The sequence below is a fragment of the Bactrocera dorsalis genome, chromosome 4 (genome assembly GCF_023373825.1).
Source record: "Bactrocera dorsalis isolate Fly_Bdor chromosome 4, ASM2337382v1, whole genome shotgun sequence".
In the NCBI taxonomy this organism is placed as follows: Eukaryota; Metazoa; Arthropoda; class Insecta; order Diptera; family Tephritidae; genus Bactrocera; species Bactrocera dorsalis.
Genome location: NC_064306.1, coordinates 20,131,792 through 20,149,962, shown reverse-complemented (window position 1 = coordinate 20,149,962; position 18,171 = coordinate 20,131,792). Strand labels below are relative to the sequence as shown.

General features: G+C 35.2%; 1 protein-coding gene and 2 long non-coding RNA genes across 4 annotated transcripts in view; 2 read left to right on the top strand and 1 right to left on the bottom strand.

Annotated features, from left to right (window-relative positions):
* LOC105224076 (B-cell lymphoma/leukemia 11A) overlaps window positions 1-18,171 on the top strand; it is a 62,290-nt gene that overhangs the window by 8,825 nt on the left and 35,294 nt on the right. The window contains exon 1 of one of the 2 annotated variants that reach the window (XM_049454610.1): window positions 12,019-12,841. The exons of the other annotated variant lie outside the window; for it this stretch is intronic. The gene's annotated coding sequence lies outside the window, so the exon portion shown is untranslated. Of the gene's footprint in view, window positions 1-12,018; window positions 12,842-18,171 lie in introns of those variants that run through there. 2 annotated transcript variants of the gene reach the window in all.
* Window positions 862-2,113, bottom strand: LOC125778188 (uncharacterized). Its single transcript, XR_007422555.1, has 2 exons — window positions 1,173-2,113; window positions 862-1,106 (listed from the first exon to the last, which is right to left on the bottom strand). It is a non-coding gene; the product is annotated as an uncharacterized LOC125778188 (long non-coding RNA).
* LOC125778185 (uncharacterized) lies at window positions 14,622-16,938 on the top strand. Its single transcript, XR_007422551.1, has 2 exons — window positions 14,622-14,681; window positions 15,279-16,938. It is a non-coding gene; the product is annotated as an uncharacterized LOC125778185 (long non-coding RNA).

Here is an 18,171-nt window from a genome sequence, read left to right as displayed (position 1 = left end):
CCTCAAATGGGTTTTCAAAGCCATATAAATTATTTTCTGTTTTTGTTGTCATAGTTGCTTTTTTCTGAAAATTAAGTCCTTCTTACAAAAACAGTGCATGTTTACTATGTTTACATTCCCTTTCCATAATGTACGATCCTCTTAGACATATTACTAGTTCTTCTAATAAACCATCCATCCTTTTTTGTGTTCATGTTGACGGACCTACCTACGTCTGGAGAAAATAATTCGAGCTATAGAACTAAGCAGAGAAGGTACATCTTCTATAAGAGTGTACAGCTGCTGGCGGATGCTAATGTTGATGATATTGATATCATTGGCCTTAACAACCGCGCCGTTAGTTCATGGCATGGACGATGACACATCTGATGAGTCGACGTTACAAGGTTTCGAGAGAAAAGTTTTGCGGAAAATTTATAGTGATTATGGAACGATGAACGGTATGATATATACGACTACATTGACATAGTTCAGCGAATTAAAAGACAATGACGCAGAGGAAGAGGAAGACCTTCACTCCGTTGGAAAGACCAGGTTCTCCACCTGGCTGCACTTGGAACTTCCAACTGGCGCCAACTTGCGAAAAGAAGAAACGACTGGCGCGCTGTTGTCAACTCGGCTATAACCGAGTAAGCGGTTTCTACGCCAGTAAAGAAGAAGAAAAAGTTGGTGTTGTGGATTGAGGTGTGTATTACCATTACTCAGGACCTGGAATCAAACCCGCTTTCCAAAAACCGGCATTGGGTATTTCTTCAATGGAATATATTCTTTAATACATCCAGATTTATTGTCCACTTTCATTCATGTCAAAGAATTAAATGCCATCCTTCAACTATTATTTATATAGAATAATAAAGAATGTAAATTCAAACGGTTTTTGTATTATGAAATTTCAATAATCTTGGAAATACCTCTAATTTAACGACACTTATGAAACTGAATTAAAATAATTACAGAACTGTTTATAATTATAGGAATACCTAAATATCGGTATCGATTCGCTTATAACTAAATATGTACATACATACATATGTATGTGTGATTTCGTACGTGCATGCTTGTTTATTTTACGTCTGTATGTGTGTACATTGGAATCGGACCGAAAACTGCAAATCAAAAAATGAAACAGACAGATACAAAGCACGATCTAAAAGATTTAAAATTCAACCCACGCAACAGCTTTTGAGATGGTCCCGCAATCAGTCTTCAGCACGCGTTGGAAGTCCGGCCGAGCCCGTGACAGACTTAACCACAAGTCTGTTTGTAGCTGAAGATAATCATAGCGTCACTTTTCGGAGGACAAGAGAAAGACGTAGGCAGGAAGCAAAATTGGCTGGTGATGATCACTTGCAGTTCGTTTGCGCGGTGATCGTTCAATAGAGCACAACAAAAGCCTACAAACTCTATATGAACATATTTAACTAGCACGAGTACGTTTGTCGTATCTACCTCTACCTACTTGTACTCGTTGCAAAGGCGAGTATGTAGCGTGACACGCGCGCTAAGACTAGCCCTTTGTCAGGCCAAAAAAGGAGGGCCTCAGCATCAATGATGAGGCAAACCCAGATCGGTGTGGCAACGCAATTCTTTGGGTATGTGCAATGGTTGTGGCATTTTATGCGATTGTGTATATTGTTATGATCACTTCGTTTGTTGATTTGCTGTGTAGGTGTGGGTGCGGCCGGATGGACGCAAAATCTCATTTCATAATTATTCATTTAAAATAAGACGCAGTATGAAAATAAATCAATCAAGAATGGGCACAATCCATATATACTTTAAGATGCACAGACACATATTTTAATATATTTAAACTATACTTACATACATATATGCTACATGTAATATGCAAATTTATTAGGTCTGCGCTCCTAGCATTTTACAAAGAAAGACGAAATTAAATTGAACAATTGATACTTTGGAAATTTACGTTACTACATTACAAGATCACTTGTGAAGCCAACTGAGATCAGTATTAGCCCACAAATTCAAGAAGCAAGTAATATCAAATTAATTTGTTTTTGTGGGACTAAAGCTGGATTTCAAGCAATTCGTCATTGTGTGCGTTCTGGGTTTGTTTAATATTTTGTTCTGAAGATTGTCAATTCTCGTGGTTTTCACATTTTAAAAATTACAACCCTTTTTAATTTTATAGAAATCCGAATTAATTTTCTGTTCTTCAGATTTTTGTATTACGGTATACAACGTAGAGCAAAAAAACAAATAAAACAATTGTCCAAGTTTTAACGGTTCATTGTGTTATTGTCGATCCATGTTATCTTTCTTTGTACGTATGATTGTTATCAGTGAATATTTCAGACTCCACGCGATAATACTCAGAGTCATCTGGTATCACCTGTAAGAATGTTTGTCATTGAAATAGATGATTATGAAAATGGGCAAGTCCAAATAAGAATATCAAAATCATTCTTCCGCACGATTTATACTACTATTCATACTTTTTTCATATGTTCTGACCGGTTCGTTAGACACTATGCCCAAATATACTATACATTTCTGTAGAATATGTATATCCTTATTCGAAAAAAACGTTCAAGCATAAAATAGAAAACAATTCGGAAACATTTTGCCATATGTTGAATTAACAATACAAGCATAGCTGTAGGCGGAGTTATATCGAATCTGGTGGTCAATGATGCATACATACTTATGAGAAATGTGTGTAAGTAATTTCCTACACTTATTTATACTGGACGGTTGCCCCAAAGCTTTGTTCCACCCTAGTTGGTTGATTCTGACTCGTCACCGTTATGATTTCAAGGGTGTTAAAAAACCACTTCCCCAACCTGAACTCAGCAATACCCCAACTCAACTCTTATAAGTAAATATAAAACTGTCTGTATGTGTGCACACACGAGTTCATCCACATGAAATGTACATATATGCAGGATATGGATGTGTGAGTTTCAGTGAAACAACTCTCTAGGCTACTGTTAGCTACACGCAACTGGATCGGAATGTTCATGTTTATCCTATTTTCATAATGTACAAACTTTTTATATAAATGTATGTGAATAGATATGTAAATACACATGTATAAGGCACATCAATACATAGGTATGCGTATAAAAACGAGCGTATATACATGTACAAATGGATAGCATTCGATATTAAAGTTCCAATTGTCCTTTCCAAGACAAAATGTTACAAACCAATATCCGAAACTGATGCCGGTATGCCCAGTTTCGCTCGCCATGCGAGTATTTGTATAATACATGCATAGATACATATGTATGTATGTATGTTGTTAGTGCCAACTGCCCAACATACTTTTTGATGGTAACTGCATACCCACACTAAGCAGCGACTACATTGCGAGTTGAATCTTGCTCTGAAAGATGCTGAGATAGAACACGAAGCTTAGCCAACCAACAACTACTTGCAAAACGAAAACTTAGAGGCAACAAAGTCAAACGGCATTCGTTGGAAGTACATACATATGTATGTTCTACCTTGGCATACATGTAAATAAATTTATTGCATGTGTGGAAGCTAACAAATACATACAATCATGCGAAGCTCACTAGATGAGAGGAAGCCCATTCAAGCGTATGCTAGTATCCTTAGAAGCAAAAGTATATCAACATGAAAAACCAACTTAAATTATACATACATATGTACATACATATACACACACAGACAAAATGGAGGTAAAGAAAGCAAGTCAGAAAACGCATACGTGGTCAATATGTTGATTTGGCCCCAAGTGAAATCGTGGACCTGCAAGAGTTGGAGCTGAACACATGCATGTATACATACGTATGATCAACACATACGAAGAAAAAGACAATTTTAAACCATACCGCAATCAAGAACTACCACACAAAACATATGTGTTCGTAGAGTATAAAAATGGTAAAGGATCCCAAAAGTTTAGCAGAGTAATGTTGAGCGCAAGGAAGAGATAATTCGTACCGTTTAAACTTGGCATATGGTTCACGAATTAGAGACATGCTCATACGTATGTATCTGTTTATAACAACGAACTTTAAAAGATTATGTTTAGTTCGAATGTGGTTAAATTTCCTTATAGTGACCGAAATGTTAAAATATGCTCTGCAAGCTATTTCATAGAGCCGATTAATTATTACTCAATCGACTGGACCAAATATGCACATTATTTTGAAATTAGATAATCAAGTATCAAAATTTAATACTCACTTATAAATTCCAATTTTAAAGTTTTTTTTACAGATATACATATGTACAATACGAGGTATCTTAAAAATTCGGCTAAAAACATAAACAATATTAAATTGCTCGAAGAGAATGAGACCATGAGATTATAGTGTCATCTGATCACATAAAATAGAAGTTTTTGGTCAAAAAAGGTGCTAGAAAATCTGTGAAATATTTAGACATATCCTTGCTTTTTAAAATCATAGGTACTCCGAGGTACATGACATATTACATAAAATTAAAAATCTTTATATTTGTTAGCACCAAAAACTAAAATTAAAAATCAATCCTTTAAACTAATTTGCTCTTGGAATATATTCAGAGAAACCTGATGGGTTCCTGTTTAGTATATGCTAAGTTTGTGTTTTTTTATTTCTAAAGGTGAGTTTCAATAGCATCTATAAACTTAAGGGGTTACGTAGATTTAAAGTTTTCGAAAAATCAATTTTTGTTATTGTCTTATTAAAGTCTACAACTTCTCTAGAATGTTGTCTTAAATTTTCAAGTTCATCCGAGTAAAAGTTTCGGAGATACAGCCTTGAGAACTTGTATGCTAACCTTAGCTAGGCTAAGTGCCCCGTCTTTAATTGTGTTTTTGAAAACGGTTGGCGAGATTTCTCGAGAACTTCTCAACCGATCTTCATAAAATTTTATACAGGTCTTTGAGATACAATTCTGCAAGACTTGGACGAAGGATGTTTTATTTTTGATTACACCTATTTAAAAAAAGTTTTGTGAAATTTTCTTCATTTGTAAAAATGTCTGCCAAAAATCCAAAATTCGATTTTAATTTTCTTTGTCCAAGTTCTAAGTTGAGGTTTTAACTAAGAGCCGTATTTTTTCACTTTAGATGATCCTGTAAGGAGTTAAGGAAATGGCGCCGCAATGGCCGAGTTTAAATATTTTTTTGCAAAAATTTCATAATTTCTTTGTTAATAGTGTATATTTGTAACAATAAGAAATTCTAACAAAATATTTCATTTTTTATATAATTTTTTAAAGAAGGGTGTTTGTTACCCGAGAAAATCCATGTAACCCATTAATGATTTAGGAACCCTCGAGTATTCACTTATATACATACATACATAGGTATGAACGAGTAAGCCGACCGTCGAGGTTCAAATCACTTAAAATAGTAAAGATCTACAAGTACATATATTAAAGAATTTTATTGTGAAGTCCAATCCGAAGTTTAACTCAGCTTTTCGCGCGATTTCTTCAAGTAGTCAGATTTGAGGTTTCCTCTCGTTTGTGGGGAATATATGTATGTATGTATGTTAACATACATACATACTTACCACATATGTACATATGTACATACATGTGTGTTTAAAGGAGGAATGCCAGACAATTAACAAAGTGTAAGCGCTGATATATGGTCTCAATACTTATTATTCGATGTAGTTTAAACTACTTAAAAACATAGATATTATTATTTGTATGCATATTCATGTTATAAATATCTACGTTAACTTTCTATAGAAAATTATCAACTTACTCTTTCTTCTTACTATTGTATTATACCGAATATCTTTATAAAGCGCAAACTTGTAAATGCCTGCGATCAATTTTGTTGCGTTGACATATAGCGCACAAACATTCCGATTCATACAGATGTTTAGATGTGTGCGCCCATGCATATACATACATATGTATATGTAGGTAAACAAAACACAGATTAAAGATCACAGCTTTTCTGTGCCTGGGTGTATATACATACTTCAGATTCGGTCTTGGACACCTCCCCTTTTTCGTTTCCATTATAATTGATGGCAATGTAGTTGTTATTGTATTTTATTAACTGTTTCGTTATTTACTTTGGAGCAGTTAGCCACTCGCCTGCCTATTCGTTCATTTCAAGATTACAAGTCAACATCGATCGGACAAGCTCGTTTTTTCATTCGCTCACACTTGAGAGCGAGAGAGTTGAACGAATCAGGTTTATTATTGTTGGCGTCGGACCTTTTCTGTTCTTTAAACACATATGCATATGTATGTATGCATTTATAGGTGTTCAGCTATATGTTTAGTGTGGAAGAGTACATACTCGGACATATATGAATATAACAACTAAATATGTATACTCACAAATTTTCACCTACTAAACGACCAGATTTTGTCCTTCATAAAAAAAATAATACATTACACTAGCAATTTTGATGGAGTATATATTTATGATCGTAACGCTCGGTTGCAATCAAATTTCGATATTTAAATAAATATAGTTTAAAAAAACTAAAAAACACGCTTTTAAAGCATATCAAACTAAAAAGTGAATAATAATTCTTTGTATAAACTAACAATAATAATGAAGGAAAAATTCCTGCATTATTGTGAAAATAGCGTGGAATGCTCGATATATGAAAAATATGTCACAAAGCACCCCACGCTTTTCCCACAATAATGCAGGAATTTTTCCTTCATTATTATTGTTAGTTTATACAAAGAATTATTATTCACTTTTTAGTTTGATATGCTTTAAAAGCGTGTTTTTTAGTTTTTTTAAACTATATCTATTTTTAATTTTTTAGTTTTTCTTCTATGAGATTTGCCAATATTGTGAAATATAAACGAATATAACTTAAATCGTATTCTCCGCCATTAGATTCGGTGACAATTTTTAAAAAGCTCACATCGACGTGACAGCCAAAGTTAAAAAAAGGAGTTTTCTACTACAGTTGCTTCTCGGAGGCATTTTGAAAACTAGTATCTGAATTTTTTTTTACTACAAAAATTTTATTATAAGTATTAATTTTTTTATTACCTAAAAGTCACATGTTTTGCATTATTAATTTGATATTATTTCTTCTGGTGCGCGGTTATACTTATATATGTACTGCTTAAACTTACTGTCGCCTTCCTACAGTGTCTCTCAAATCTTCTACGTTTCAGTACCACATAAAAAAGTTACAAACATACATACATACATACATACATACAAGTGAAGCTAATAAAAGCGTATTAAAAATCTACATTTACATATGTACATATATACTTTGTATGTGTGAAGATACATACATATACATAAATACAATACAAAACAAGTAAAGAAGGGCTAATTTCGGGTGCAACCGAACATATTATACTCTTGCAACTTTCAATAATCAAAGAAATGCTTTATAGTGGAAAACGTCAACCTGAGGATCGAAATCCAAGCAATTTTATATATACATATACTATTTTACTATACATATATAACTCCTATACTTCCAGACACATACCAGACCAGATTTTATATATTTTTCCCAATACCACATACTATTAATATGTCTCATACTATAAAAACAATCGTATAGAGCAAAGTCAACCGGATGTTCGAAAATCCTGATATTATATGGTTGTAAATCAAGTTTTCGGTCAAATTTATCTATTTTATGTACAAAGATACATTGTTTTGAGTAAAACGCGCTAGCTCATTTTCATTGATATAACTCTCATATTGGCCGATATACATATGCGGGACAAAGTCACCTGGTAGTTCGAAAAACTTTATATTAGGAATATGGGGCTGAAGGAGGTATTGACCTGGTTCGAGCCATTTTTAACATACAGATATACCATTGTCAGAGAAGTACTATCGCAGAATTTCAATTATATGTCTCACCTATGTATATTTTCAATCAAAATTCAACAGTAGGTAATGGGATCCAAATAATCGGTACCTAGGGGCTTGAACAGGATTTAAACAATTTTTTATCATAAGGTGGCATATACTAAAGGCATTATTCGGGCAAAGTTTAATCCCGTTATATTCATTACTTCTTGGTTTGTGTACTGGAAAGTAAAAGAATCAAATGGACTTTAAAATTGTAAAAATGTTTGTGGTTTGTCCGATTTCGCTCAAAGGGTGACATAGAAATATGAAAAAAATACCACACATTAAATATTGTCAAAATCAGCCGTTCGGGTCCGGAGATATGGGATTTCACCTAAAAGTAGACGGTGCCACGCCCATCGTACAATTTTTACCCTGTCATACCAATCCGGTGGCAAATTTGTGCGTCTCTAACGCATTCATTTTGATTTACCGCGCTTTTAGAAGTTTTGAACACTACCGTTTTATGGGGAGTGAACGGGGTTTACATCCGATTTAGTCCCTTTTTACACTATAGGTAGAGGTTCTTGTAGTATTACATTAATTTGTTGTTTAGGAGATATATACATTAAACTTATTAGAAGGTGGGGCCACGGCTACTGCGATCCCTTGTACCAAAAATGGGTTTTATATCTTAATTAAGTGGTTAGTTATAGGCACTTAGTAGGTTTTCGGTTAATTGCGATTTTTGGGCATGGTAGTCATCTACGAACTCGAACTCTTTTTTTTGTACTGAGATACCTACATACCAAGTTTCGTCAAGATATCTCAATTTTTACTCAAGTTACAGCTTGCACGGACGGACAGACATACAGTCAACCGGATTTCAACTTTTCTCGTCATCCTGATCATTTATATACATATATACAACCTTATATCTATTTCGATTAGTTTTATGTGATACAACCGTTAGGTGAACAAAACTATAATACTCTGTAGCAACTGGTTGCAAGAGACTTTTGATATTTTTTTCCTCAACCTCATGCATAGAAAATTAAATACATAAAAATGTGTTTTTAGATAAAAACTATTAATTCAGGTTTAGCTAAGGAAACTGCAATTCCATTTATGTAATTAACATTCGCATTTTATGCTGATCGCCTTTATGGCTAAATATTTCTTGAACGGATGAAACTCAGCGATAAGCGCGAAACTGATATACTTATGTCTCAGTTCATAGTTATCTTCGTGAAAGATACAAGACCGTAATTAAAACATAGGTTGCCTTTATATTTCTGGATTAGAGAACAATAACAAATTTTAATCATTCAATATTGCTTTATTGTTTTTCAAAATTTTCTTCGTTAAGATGTATAAGCTTTGGCAAAAGTTTATATCAATTGTCGAGGCACTTTTGCCATTCTGATTGAGGTTCTTCCAAAACGTTTTAAACGAGTCAAGCTCTTCAGGTGTCGAGAAAAGTTGAACTCTTAGTTTATATTTTTTTGAAAGTTTTGATTTTATGTTCAAGTCTAAAACTCTTGTCGTTTCATTACTATTTTGGTTACATGCCATATACTGAGAGATCAAATTGAAAATACATCTTTATATATATAAATCTTCTGACCGTGTGTTTGCATTTGAACTGCTCCTAAACGGATGGACCGATTTTGATGAAATTTTGTGTGTATGTTCAAGGAGATTCGAGAATGGTTTAGATTTACAATTTGGTCCACTGGAAAATGTTTTTTAAATTATTTTTTCATTTTTAATCAATTATTAATTTTGGAATGTTTGACCGATAGATGGCGCTACCATCGCAGTAAACGTGCATTAAAGAAAACGCGACATCTGTGGATCAAGTTTTTATATTGTGGACAGAGTTGTTCCTTCTTAAGTAATTAATTGGGTGATTCAATACATCTATGGGTAGCTATAACATTTTTTTCATACCTGCTAACTATTGGAGGGGGTATCTTGACAGGCAATTTAAAATTGCAAAAGGTCTGGCATAAAAAAATAGCGGCATAACTGAAGTGTTGATAAAAAATTTGAGATATACAGAAATCTTTTCGAAGCATTGCACAGAGCAATGCAATATTTGAACGGGAACGATGAATACATATGTATATGCGTACAATTTCAAACTGATCCTTCCTGAAAAATAATAAAATTGCTAAATATTGGGAATGGTAGAATAGAACTGCAATCAAATACACAATGCAATGAATTAAAACTGGCTCATTTATCATTCGATGAATAATATATATATATATTGCCAGCCGATTTTTTTGTCTTTCCACGCTTGAGAACCGTTTCTTAATATGCAGTCCACCAGGCTAACAATCGATTGGACTCGATTGATTTCACTGATGCACAGCCAAAATTCAATAGTATTTCTACCCCAAAAACCAATTCTTTCTTAACGCACGAAATGCTTTTTGATTCATTTTTATTGCTTCATCAAAAATGCGATTATTCCTTAACTAATACTTATAATCTAACTAATAGAAATCATATAGATGGTATTAGTAGTACTATTTATGTATCAGCCACAGTAAAACGTAAGCGGGTCCTCTAGTATCTTCATATTTTTTTCTTTTTAAGTGCCTTAATTCGACTTGAAGGTGGTTTACATCAAGTAATGGCGCTAGAAACAGGAAAATACCAAGTTTTCCGTTTTTAGTTTCAATGCATAATTAACGATCTAGTAGTTGCTAATTGTTTTTAGGAATTACATATTCCGATATTTGCTTTCAAAAATTCAACCCTAAGCGCTTGCTTTTAAATTTGTATCCACATAAGCACAAGGATTGTTTGAAAAATTGTGAATTTTACAAAGGCCCTATTTTATATACTTCCTACTTTTCTTCATTAGAGGGTTAAGATGCATTATATTCGTACATGTACATAGGTAAATGCAAAATATCAGTATCTTCATTTGCAATATCTTACAACTCGAAATCGACGAGTATTACTTGTATTAACTCCAGTAGATAAAACAAATCTTACGGTTTAGTATTAATATCAATTTTTGAGATCATTGAACCTTTTGTGGTTTTCTGTCACACTGATCTATCCAATCCATGTATCGTAATGCTTTTTGCAGTTTACAATTACTCTGACTCTGGTTGCAAACGGACAGTATTGTGGTTAACCAAAAGCCGTTCATAAATCATAAACGTGTCTTACGATTTGTACGGCCTAAGAAATTGTATGTAATGCAATATAAATAAGTTATATTTCATTGGCAATAGAGTACATTGTATCAGTACATTGGAGCACCATATAAACCGCTCAACATTTAATATGTTTGTTATTTATGCTTGTTAGATACTGTCTTACATTATAAGTTTTTCGATTTTTTAATTTATTAGGAGATAGAACTTCGCAAAATTATTTAACGTTTTTGATTTTACTGTCCTTCATTAAAAATAGTCCTGCTTACAAATTTAAATTACCATATATGTATGTATGTACATATCCATTTTGAGATCCGCATCAAAGCAGAAATTAACTAATTGAAAAATTACAATAAAGAAGTAAAGAAGGGTGCAAGTTGCAAGAATCAAAGCCGGAACAATATTTACAGGTTTTGCAAAACTTTATATTAAAACAAGCAAGCACTAATATCGGCTTTACCCCAAAAAAACCCCTTGGCTGGCAAAATTTTATATATATTAAAAAAGTGTAGTTGCAGGTAGTACCGATTTTTTCCTATTTTTGCAAATAATAAAATGCTCAATGTTTCATTAAATTTTATTCACTCATATTAGACGAATCTTCGATATTTCTGATATTAGCTATATAGGGGTCAGGCCAAGTTTTCCCCCGATTTTATCCATTTTGGGCACAAAGATACGCCGTTATTAAAAAAACACACTTTCTAATTTTCATTGAGATATGTAACTCACATATTGGCGATATATGTATACAACATAAAGTCACCCGGAAGTTCGAAAAACTTTTGGTTAAGTATTTGGGGGCTAAGGGAAATATTGACCGGATTCATCCTATTTCTGGCATTCAGACTTGCCAGGAAAGGATTCTCTCCAAATTTCAGTAATATATCTTATACATTTCAGTTATACATATGTACATATATCTCATGCATTTACCCAGGACCGGATGTAAATTTTTGCCGCCCTTGGGCACTGGAAAAAATGCCGCCCGGCACTGAAATTTCACTCAAAATTATTTGGATTTGATATTATGTTTTTAAAAATTAAATATTGCAAATAATTTATTATATATATACATAATACTTCAGTGTAATATAAAAAATATAGGTTCTTGTTCTTAAAACTACAAATTTTGCACTGAACTTGACTAATAATTGTACATATGTATATTACAAAATTTTTTTTTTCACAGGCAAACACGCCTGACTTTTTGAATTGCAAATTGGTCGATTAAATTTTCTCAATCTAAACGTTGAAGTACATCTGATTCGATGCATAGAATAGCTAAGCTATTGAGTCTATTTGCACTCATTGTAGAACGCAAGTAGATTTTAACTCTTTTCAAACAAGAAAACGATCGTTCTGCGCTACAGTTTGTTACAGCTAAAGCAATAAATATTCGATATGCAATTTCTACGTTCGGAAACTCTGTATAAAGGTCGTTGCACGCAAAAGTTTCAGAGTATCGGAAGGTGAATTTGGTTCCATCTTTTTTCCAGTTCAAGAAGCATGGAAGTGCACAAATTCGCCCTCCCATGACGACTCAAGATCTGAAGAATAAACATTTTGTAAACGTTTAGCTCGGTTACGAATCTATCTATTATCCAAATTGCCAAGCTCAATAATAACTGAGAACTTTTCATGAATCTTTTCATTTGCAACACATCTTTTTCGCAATTCAGAATCTAGATTGTGAAGAATGACATTAAAAGTTCTTAATTATTAAGTAATTAATTAAGTAATTTTCTCTTTCTTTTTCCAGAAACTGTCGTTTTATATTCTTTTATCTCTGAAATATTTAAAGCACTAGATTTCGAATTAATTTCTCGTATCAGCAACAACTTTGATCAAACCACGAAAATCGTCGACACGTCCGCAATGCTACAATCAACTTTCTGCAATCTTTGACTAACAGCATTGAATCGTGAGAGTAAAAAATGCCAAAGTATCTGCATAAATGCTGTTTCAAGTCGCTCTAATTGAATTCGTAAACCTTTAGCTTCTTGTCTTGTAATTGCATTTCCTTCCATATTTTCTTCAATAATAATCAAAGTCTCGATTATTTCGTCGAAATGTTGATTAAGTACATGAACAGCTTCATAACAAGCTGATCATCTTGTTGCAGATAAAGATTGTAACGCAATTCTTTTTCCAGTATGAAATTGTAAAACTTCCCAGCAGTGCGGATGCAGTAAAGAAGTTATATAAAGTTTGTACAGTATTAAAGAAAGAAGCAGCTCCTGGAGCGAATTCCACTGAGTGAACTCCAACCAAATTCATAGAATGAGCAGCACAAGGAGCATGTCCTGCAAGATCATTAATTTCTGTTATTTTCCTGCCCCTGATGTTAAGTGGTGAAACACGCTTATAATTTTCTGTGGGGAAACATGCTCATCCAAAACACTAAATATCCCAAAATTGAAATATCCCTAAATTTTCGACATCTGCTATTACTTTTATAAAATAATTTCAATGTTTCACATCTGCCAGCTCACTTTTTTTCTACTTTCCAAATTTTGCCGCCCTAGAAAATTTGCCGCCCTGGGCACTAGCCCCTACTGCCCCTAGTGTAAATCCACCACTGCATTGACCGATAATTTCGTTAAAAAGTGGGCTTGGCAGTGGACCGATTACCTATCTATGAGCTCGTTATAGACTTTTTTGCCAAGAAACATGTGTACCAAGCTTCATCAAGACAGCTTGTACGGACAGAAGGACAGACATACGTTTATGTACATATGTATATACCACTGTGAACAAATTGGAAGGTGAATTTTATACTTCGTGTGGTCTTCTGTAAGTTGGTAGTACTGTTAGTGACATCTATGCTAAATTTCACGTCAAAATATTCAATATCATTTGAGATACGAGTCGTTTTGTGAGGCTCTAAAAGTGAATTTATTGAACAAAGAAGAGATGATAATGCGCCCTCTCATACTGCATTGGTTATTCGTGATCATTTTGCCACATTTTCAACTCATATCGTGTCGCAACCACCGCATTCGCCTGATTTACCTGCGTGAAACTTCTGGCTATTTAGCAAATACACATGACCACTCCGAGGACACCGTTTTGACTCAATTGAGGATATAAAAGCTGAATCGAAGACGGAGGATGTTTCCAAGTGCTAGGATGACTGGAAAATTCGTTGGCATAAGTGTATAATATTGCAGCGAGAGGGGAATACTTTAAAGGAAATGATATGGACAAAATTCACCTTTCAATTTGATCACAGTAGTATAACCTCTCGATTATTTTAAGGTGATACAAACAACTGCTAGGTGAACAAAACTATTGAGCTCTATAGCAACATGTTGCAAGAGTGTAAACATAATATTTGAATCACTTAGATTTATTACATTAAAAAACCTATATTGTTTGATAATCATTAAAAGAAAATATTGTTATATTTTGTTATTAAAGTCGTCTTATCTTAAATATTTGCCCTTTTGTTGGTCGATTGGTTGAAAAGGGGAGACGTGCGAGCGCAAGACCGCAAGACCGTAAGCGCCCGTACTTAGGCCATTATTAAGCCCATTGTATCAGCAAATCCGTGGATTTGGTAAAATATCTGATTCCTTTCCAATCCAGCGACCCAATATTTTTTAAGTTGGAACATAGAGCGCCGTGGAATATGTTCCGTCTTATACTGCTGAAAGCTGGGCATTCGCAAAGGTAATGTTTCAGCTCTCTCATCATCCTCCCGCATACCCTGCATTCCACCGAATCTACTTTTTAAATTTTGTAGAAGTGGGATCTTAAAGGTAGATGCCCTGTGATGATCCCAATGTTATTAAGCTCTCTTTTACCTAGAAGTAGGAGCTTTTTGGTCTGCCCACCACAACAATACCCCAAAGTAACTTAGGCCATTATTAAGCCCATTGTATCAGCAAATCCGTGGATTTGGTAAAATATCTGATTCCTTTCCAATCCAGCGACCCAATATTTTTTAAGTTGGAACATAGAGCGCCGTGGAATATGTTCCGTCTTATACTGCTGAAAGCTGGGCATTTGCAAAGATAATGTTTCAGCGTCTCATCATTCTTCGCGCATGCCGTGCATTCCACCGAATCTACTTTTTAAATTTTGTAAAGGGTGATTTTTTAAGAGCTTGATAACTTTTAAAAAAAAAAAAAACGCATAAAATTTGCAAAATCTCATCGGTTCTTTATTTGAAACGTTAGATTGGTTCATGACATTTACTTTTTGAAGATAATTTCATTTAAATGTTGACCGCGGCTGCGTCTTAGGTGGTCCATTCGGAAAGTCCAATTTTGGGCAACTTTTTCGAGCATTTCGGCCGGAATAGCCCGAATTTCTTCGGAAATGTTGTCTTCCAAAGCTGAAGTGGGATTTTAAAGGTAGATGCCCTGTGATGATCCCAACAATGTTATTAAGCTCTCTTTTACCTAGAAGTAGGAGCTTTTTGGTCTGCCCACCAACAACAATACCCCAAAGTAACTTTGTGGTTGCCCTGTGTTGCTTGTCTTCTAACACCTGAGACGTTCCTCTAGAGTAAAATTGTCTCAAACAACCTTTGAAGGAGCTGAATGACCTGGGCCTGCCTAAGATAACTGTATCTTTAGCTGAGACATACATAATGGACGATCTTAAAGTTCTCCTTGTAAAATAGAATTAATTCAAAGACCAAAATGACCCAAAGCAAGGGAGTTAGGATGCCTCCTTACGGGCTGCCATAATTTATCCTACAAGTTATTTTTGTACCTTCCCCAATTTATGTATATACATATGTAGCTTTTTCATTGCTTAGAAAGTGACTTAACCAGGTTAGCAAGTTCAGATTAATGTCAAACGAAGAAATAGCCGATATCAGAGCAGCTGTACTAGCGTTGTTAAATGCACTTTTCACGTCAATGAATACCGCTAGGATGAAGTCTCGTTTCACTAAGGAAATTTAGATTATACCAACTACTTCACGCAGAGCGGTGTCATCTCATCGATTTCCCATTGAAGTAGGCGTGCAGCCTGAACTCCAAACGGTTAAGTGGGGCTGATCGATCTATACGATTTTGCAAGGAGTAGTTTTTCTTTTCCGTCGGTTTCGGAACTTTGGCCTCCTATCACCTACTGAGTGTGTATTCTAAATGGACACAGACACTATTAAATACTTTGGTAACCATTTCTTGGGTAATGATATGACAGGTTGGAAATGTCTAGCATGCGACCGTGGGAAATAAATATGTAATACTATTTTTTACAGAATCCGCCATGTTACGTGCCTTGCACCCTTGGCTGTCAACAATTGATTCCGATAATTTTTTTTTTTAATTTTTGCCGTACAATTTACGCTGTCTACTTGACTACAGAATAAACCCCACGAGCTGCGTTTTGTTATTCTGAGTTTGTGTTCGTATTCACGAATCGCTTAGCTTTATTAAAAGCCCTATGAGAGTTCCGTCGAAGGTTTATTTGTTCCCTATGGCCATACTTTTGGCTTGAATATGTTATGATTGCTTTAGCTTAATCCAGTTACCCGGCATTCATAGGTAGTGGGTCCCTAGATTATGTCAAACTTACCTTCTTTTGGTCTATCAGCCTGGTTTGTGGATGCCACGCTACGTCAATGGCAGTTAATCTGCCTGATTAACAATTATGTATTTGACGCTGGGCTTATCAGGAGTTTGAGAAAGAGTCAGACCTGAGCCAGCAGCAATTTCAGCGTCAGTCACAATTTCCTATGGCGGGGTCTACTTGTTGGGCTCCCGGGTGTTTCCCAGTAGAAATCGTAGCCTAAAGCGGTTTTCCCCTTCTCACCCGCTTATTCACAACATCTGTGTGTTCGCGAATAACAGGTGAGCCCTACCACCTACAGTATCGAGGAATGATTCGAGTCTTGATCTCTCTCTAACATCACCTTCTGGGTTAATGTTACGATGGAATATATCCCACAAGGTCTAAGTCATGTGATTGGGTGTCGATGAGAGCATGAGTACTGTGTCGCAATGGAGAGAAAACAGAATGCCTACCTCACAAAGTGAGGAATAGGATAGATACCGAGAGGGAAGCGAGACGCAGACAAAAAAAGAAAGAGCCGAAATGCGTGAGTACGAGGCTAACCGACAGGACTAATACTCGAATATTCTGCGAAAAGATGCGGCGATTAACAGAGGTTATCGAGTAACTGATGCCCAGAACATATTGAAAATATGGAAGCCGCTTCTCCTGCTGAAGTGAAAACATAACTACAGAAGATGGTGAACCCGATTCCCCAATCGACCGTCAACAAACTGATTGGACTCTTAATTGATTTTGTAGCTGCTTTTGACAGCACGAAAAGGAACTGCCTTTATTCCGCTATGTCTAAATTAGGTATCTCCGTAAAACTAATACGGCTGTGTAAACTGACATTGAGCAATACCAAAATCTCAGTTAAGAATGAGAAGGACCTCTCCGAGCTGTTCAATACCAAACGAGGTTTCAGACAAGGCGACTCCTCAAGAAAATAGTTCGAGTTGCAGATCTAAACAAAGAAGGTATAATATTTAAAAAAATTAAAAAAATAGCTTACGCCGATGACATCGATATTATTGGCCATGATAACCTCGCCGTTAGTTCTGCTTATTCAAGGTTAAACAAAGAAGTTGAACAAAGGAAATGTGATCGTGTCGTGTCTGGTAATAAACAAGGGCACAAGGAAATGATGCAATCAAACAGACAGTCGTGCACTCTCGACTTGGCTTCCACGTCGCTGTTGACAGTCATAACTTCGAAGTCGTAGATAATTTCTTCTCTCTTGGAACCAACATTAACACCCATAACAACGTCAGCCTTGAAATCCAACGCAGAATAACTCTTGCCAACAGGTGCATCTTCGGACTGACGTCTCTCGACGAACAAAAACCAAACTTTATAAATCACTCATTATTCCCGTCCTGCTATATGGTGCAGAGGCATGGACTATGACAACATCTGATAAGTCGACTTAACGAGTTTTCGAGAGGAAGATTTTGTGAAAGATTTATGGTCCTTTGCACAATGGCCACGGCGAATACCGCATTCGATGGAACGATAAGCTCTGCAGGATATACAACGACATTGACATAGTTCGGTGAGTTAAGAGACAGTGGCTACGCTGTAGAGGTCATGTCGTCCGAATGGATGAAAACACTCCAGCTCTGAAAGTATTCGACGCAGAATCCGCCGGTGGATGCTGAGGAAGAGGAAGACCTCCACTCCGTTGGAAAGACCAGGGGGAAGAACCTAGCTTCGTTTGGAATCTGAAAAGAAAGAACG